The 5714-nt window shown below is 47.5% G+C and overlaps 1 long non-coding RNA gene across 1 annotated transcript; it reads right to left on the bottom strand.

Annotated features, from left to right (window-relative positions):
• Positions 1-1084: 1084 nt before the first annotated feature.
• Positions 1085-3888, bottom strand: LOC125758562 (uncharacterized). Its single transcript, XR_007416223.1, has 3 exons — positions 3787-3888; positions 1167-1248; positions 1085-1101 (listed from the first exon to the last, which is right to left on the bottom strand). It is a non-coding gene; the product is annotated as an uncharacterized LOC125758562 (long non-coding RNA).
• Positions 3889-5714: the final 1826 nt, after the last annotated feature.

The following is a 5714-nucleotide window of genomic DNA, read 5'->3' as shown; positions in this document are numbered from 1 at the left end:
TAGCGAGTGGTCCGAAATGTGTCGCAGAAAGAAGATCGAAAGAAAAAAGAGGCACATACCCTTTGTTAGGCGACACCTGGGTCGGTGGGCCACGGATAGAGCGGTCATACTGAGTGGAGCCCCCTGCAAATAATATGTGATCAGCGTCGTGCTTCTCCTTAAGTACACTAATGTGTGCGGCATACCATAACTGCTGGTACTTTGCACATAAGCAGGACAGATGAAACCCAGAGGGCAGCCAAAAAGAGGGTGATTGTCAGTCCTTTACTTTTGTTGCTCGGGTTGTGCGTGCTCCCAAGAAATTTTCTGAAGAAAAAAAAAACATCAACCATTCGAAAAGAATTCATATTTCATTGCTTTATACCTCCAAAGCAGAATACATCAGTTTATTGATTTATAGCTTCAGGGACTTGTCTAGCTGATAGAAGACCGCAGGTATTCAAAGCGTTTCCCCTTGTTTTCGCCTGTGGTTGGTACAAATTTACAAGAGCAGGTGGTCAGGTTCTGCAGTCAAACCCTCTGTTGCTGCACGCACCATCACGTTTCATCAGTCAATATGTTTCACCATCAGTCATCAGTCAAAAGGAGAGGACCGTTATTTTACACTATTCCAACGGTTACTGCCACTTTGCACACAACTGCCGATAACATATAATGTGAGACACATACTCCACCCCCCCCCCCCCAAAAAAAAGGGTGTTACTTGATCACTACATAAGCGTTCCTCAAATCTACTTACCTGTGCAATACGTTTATCGGAAAAGAAAAATCTTATTTAAATCGCACGTTAATACCACATGCAATTGACATCTGTTTAGCACAAAAGTCAGCAATACAATAATGTAAGTGACAGTTTAGTAGCAGAAACACGACAGCAGGTGATTAGAAACAGAAATATTACAATTTACAATTTTCAGTGACCATAATCGGCATTTCACGTAGAGCTTGAATATGCTCGTACCTAATTGTTTTCCTCAAGGGGCATCTTCCACTTGACAGTTCATAACCTCGACTGCACCGAACGTATGGCATATCGGCGTCTGGAAGCTTCCAAGCTGCCTGATAGTAGATCATCCCAGCATGCCTTGGGCGGGATGTATGCTGTAAACAGTTCCAACGCAACACATTTATTATGGCGGGAAAAATCATTTGTGTTTTCTACGTACCTTTAAACATTTCGGCTTTGACAGTTAAATCACATGTATACTGATTCATTTTTTCTAACCACAATGGCACGTTGCTTGCACCCTAGAACAGAACGAGAACACACAAAAAAAGTTATCTCAGTGCCGGAGAACAAATTTTTATCGCCAAGGAACTAAGGACATCGAAAGACATACCAACCACACTGACCATGTCTCCCTTTGAACTCCTACGTTGCACGATTGCTGGCATTCGTGCTATCTGAAAATCGTTAAGCCACAGCGTATCGCTTATCGCGTAACATATTCTCAGCTGCCCCGTTTCGATAGCGACGCATTTAGACGTAATCGAGCGACGCAGAGCAAATACTGCCGGCAACAATGCGTAAAAGCATGACAACTTATTTTTCTGACTCGACCCAACTCTTAGAGCAGCGTAAGCATGAGCATGAATTATCTGAATTTTGAATCCCGTACATTGTGATCTGTATGAGTGCAACTATGGAATGAAGATGACTTCAGCATATATTTGTGGTAAGGTTTCAAGTTAGGTCAACACGCAGAAGTTTGAAGTCTGACGGAAGTCCGTCTGGTTGGGTTAATACGTGGTGACGCTGAAAACCCGAGGCACTGAGCGAACTAAAGCAAAAAGCACACGCACACATACACACACACACACGCACGCGCGCACGCACACACATACACACAAGCGCACACACACGCACGCGCGAGCGCACACACGCGAGCACACGAGCACACACGCACGCGCGCACACACACATACACACACGCACGCGCGAGCGCACACACACACGCGCACACACACGCGCGCGCGAGCACACACACACACGCGAGCAAACACACGCGCACGAGCACACACACGCGCGCGCGCACACACACACACAAGCACGAATGCGCGAGCAAACACACACACACACACACACACACACACACACACACACGCGCGCGCGCGAGCACACACACACGCGCGCACGAGCACACACGTGAGTAAACACGCGCACGAGCACACACGCGCGCGCGCACAGATACACGCACGCGCGAGCACACACACACGCGCGCACGAGCACACACGCGAGCAAACACACACGCGCACACGCACACGCGCACTCGCGCGAGCACACAAACACGCACGCACGCGCGAGCACATACACACACGCGAGCACACACACACGCGCGCACGAACACACACGCGAGCGAACACACGCGCGCACACGCGCACGCTCGAGCACACACACACGCGCGCACGAGCACACACACACACGTACGCACGCACACGCACGGAGTGGCCGGTATCAAGAGCGACTCGAGATAAAGACGTCGTGACAGTCATTTTTCTCTAGCGCGACCACGTGCCTTCCCCCAGTCGATTGCGTGTCCCCTGAAACGTGCTCAGCCAAAGCACTCGATTTAGCAATTTATTTTTTCACGTCATAAGCGTCCTTTTGTGTGTGTGTGTATTAAATGTTTACTTCGGTCGGCTCAGTGCCTCGGGTTTGCTACATTCAGCTACACACGGAAGGATGCTATGATTTCCTTTAAGACACTTAAAACTATACTTAAAACGCACTCTTAACGCCATTTCATTGTCTTTCGGGTACTTGAAGCTTTATTCATTTCGGTAGCGCAAAACAATTAAAGACAAGAGAGGACACATAGACAGGACGGGCGCTAGACATCAACTGACTTTACTGCAAGGAAACACACAAAAACCCGTTGCACAGGCGCGACGCGCTATATCACTCTACGAGGGCTTTTTTTTTTCTTTTAATGTGTCTAATTTTCTTTGCGCTACCGAAATGAACACCAGTGATCACAACCAACTAGCCCGCATTACCGCCTTAAACCCTCACTCGTCCACCTAAAACTACCGCAGCAGAGTTTGAAGCATGGCGAAAAGTTGAGTTAGCCGACACGTTGCGTATAGACGCCACGAAATATCATGTACCGGTGACAAGGACATGACAAACAGCCCAGACTGCCATTGACAGGAGCGAGTTACTGCGCACGCAGAGCTCGTCTGGGCAAAGCTGATCTGGGGCACTTTGTTTATGCCGCCTACAGTATTTCACACCGTGATTGCAGCCTTCATCGAGCGTGTTGAAGGTATCAAGACGGCGACAGCAAGAAGGGTTAAACTTCTGTCCTTCATCTCTTCTCACATAAACGTGTATGATAACGAATGACCTTAGTCGGATGTTTGATAACAGGGGCGTAGCCAGAAATTTTTTTCGGGGGGGGGGGGGGGGGGTTCAACCATACTTTATGTATGTTCGTGCGTGCGTTTGTATGTGTGCGTGCCTATATATGCAAGCAAAACTGAAAAATTTCGGAGGGGGTTTGAACCCCCCCAACCCCCTCCTTGGCTACGCCCCTGTTTGATAACAATATACGCCCAAACACTCATCTTGTAATGTCAAACGCAGAGCAAATACTGCCAATAACAATGCATTACATAAAAGTATGACACGATTTATTTAAAACATAAAAGTATGACACGATTACATAAAAGTATGACACGACCCATCTCGTACAGTAGCGTAAGCATGAGCATGACTTCAGGCAAACACGCGACATAAGTACATATACACAAGCAAATAACGTACTGAAGAGATAATATTGCTTACCTGCAAATCACATTTACTGCGGTCTTCGGGCAACGTAACAACGGATGCAACCCGCTCGACAAATGCGAGTCTCAGGCAAGCGAAGAATCATCAATGCAGCTCGTCGCAACGGCCGCGTAGCCCACTGAACGTGCCCGTTGCAATGCATCGTGGCTGATTTGCGGCGGATCGCGCACGTTAATGACTGTCCTTCCTTGCTATATCACTAGTTACACGCCACTCACGTACACAACACGATTAGACCAGGCACGTTAACAAAGCGCGGAGCGTAAAACCTGGTTAAATCGATGAAACTAATAATAATAATATCTGGGGTTTAACGTCCCAAAACCACGATATGATTATGAGAGACGCCGTAGTAGAGGGCTCCGGAAATTTTGACCACCTGGGGTTCTTTAACGTGCACCTAAATCTAAGTACACGGGCCTCAGACATTTTCGCCTCCATCGAAAATGCAGCCGCCGCGGCCGGGATTCGATCCCGCGACCTTCGGGTCAGCAGTCGAGCGCCATAACCACTAGACCACCGTGGCGGGGCTAAATCGATGAAACGAATAGCAGCACTGCACAAACGCGACTTCAACAACCGCACCAACCGCCTCGCATTCGAATACTCTTCCCGGCATACACCTCAAGCTGTGCAAAGCCTAGGAGAGATGACGCCGTCCCTGGTTCGATAAAGTTGAAGCGGCGCCTCGAGGACGCCACATTTGTTACTCACCGCGAGCTCATACATCTCTCTACGCGGCCTCTCTACTGGAGCGGCCGTCCCACGCTGTTTTGTGAACTCAGCGGCATCTTTTTCTCCCGTGTTGGCGAATTGATGACGGTTAACCGTGTTTGGTGCTATGTTGTCCCGTGACGTTTGCTGCACTTTACGATCCGTTAATTATAACGCGAAAAAAACAAACAAACAAACTAGACAACACGACAGCGAAATTCGAATAAACTGTATTGCGAGTCTCGGAAAAATATTTTTCTCGCGCCACGGGATGGTTCTTCGATCGCATCGTCAGTTTAATTTGGTCGGTTGTCGTGTGCTCACAGTACTTTATCTTGTCGCCATATGCGAAGCTTCCCGGAGGCAAATTAATTACTTCTGCGGCTTAAAAGCAAAATAGATATAATAGCTACCTAATAAGTTGTTTAGCACAAATATTTGACCAACATATGATAGTTTTTCGTTCTTGTGCTTCTGCCGATGTCTGTGCAGATTATGTCACTTCATAAATTACGGGTTTTGGAAGCGGGCTCACCTTATTGAACTCCAGTTTTAGTTCATACCTCACCATCGCTTGCCTCAGTACGCCGCAATGTAAAATCGCTGCTCCTGTGATTTGCTTTTCTGCTGTCAAGACCCGTTCTGTGTGTACATCATCCGCTGTTCAATTGATAAAGCCAGCCAGGGGCGTAGCCAGAAATTTTTTCCGGGGGGGGTTCAACCATACTTTATGTATGGTGGTGCGTGCGTTTGTATGCGTGCATGCCTATATACGCAAGCAAAACTGAAAAAATTCGGGGGGAAGGGGGTTGAACCCCCCCAACCCCCCCCTTGGCTACGCCCTTGAAGCCAGCCTTGAACAAGACAGATCGCGATGTGACACATTGATCAATAAACTTCCACTCCATAGTGTAGGTCCCCTGACGGATGAGTCATTGCGCTTTTATAAGTTACAATCTAAAGGTTACAATGCTCATCGCGGTGCTTTAGCTTTTAACTTGGCACGCTGCTGTCGATGTAACCTTTATGAGAGAGGGAAATGAAGAAAACACAAAGATAAAATTGCTGTAACAGCCACGTAACTTATAAATTATAAGTTACATGTCTTTTTATGCTGTCGTTAACGTTACCGTGATTAGAGTGTAGGAAATGTTTTCACGGAGAGCTGGCGCGACAAGGCTTATTAAGCGACCTAATGCATACGCAGT

This window comes from Rhipicephalus sanguineus, chromosome 5 (assembly GCF_013339695.2).
Source record: "Rhipicephalus sanguineus isolate Rsan-2018 chromosome 5, BIME_Rsan_1.4, whole genome shotgun sequence".
In the NCBI taxonomy this organism is placed as follows: domain Eukaryota; kingdom Metazoa; phylum Arthropoda; class Arachnida; order Ixodida; family Ixodidae; genus Rhipicephalus; species Rhipicephalus sanguineus.
This window is presented reverse-complemented; position numbering and strand designations above follow the sequence as displayed.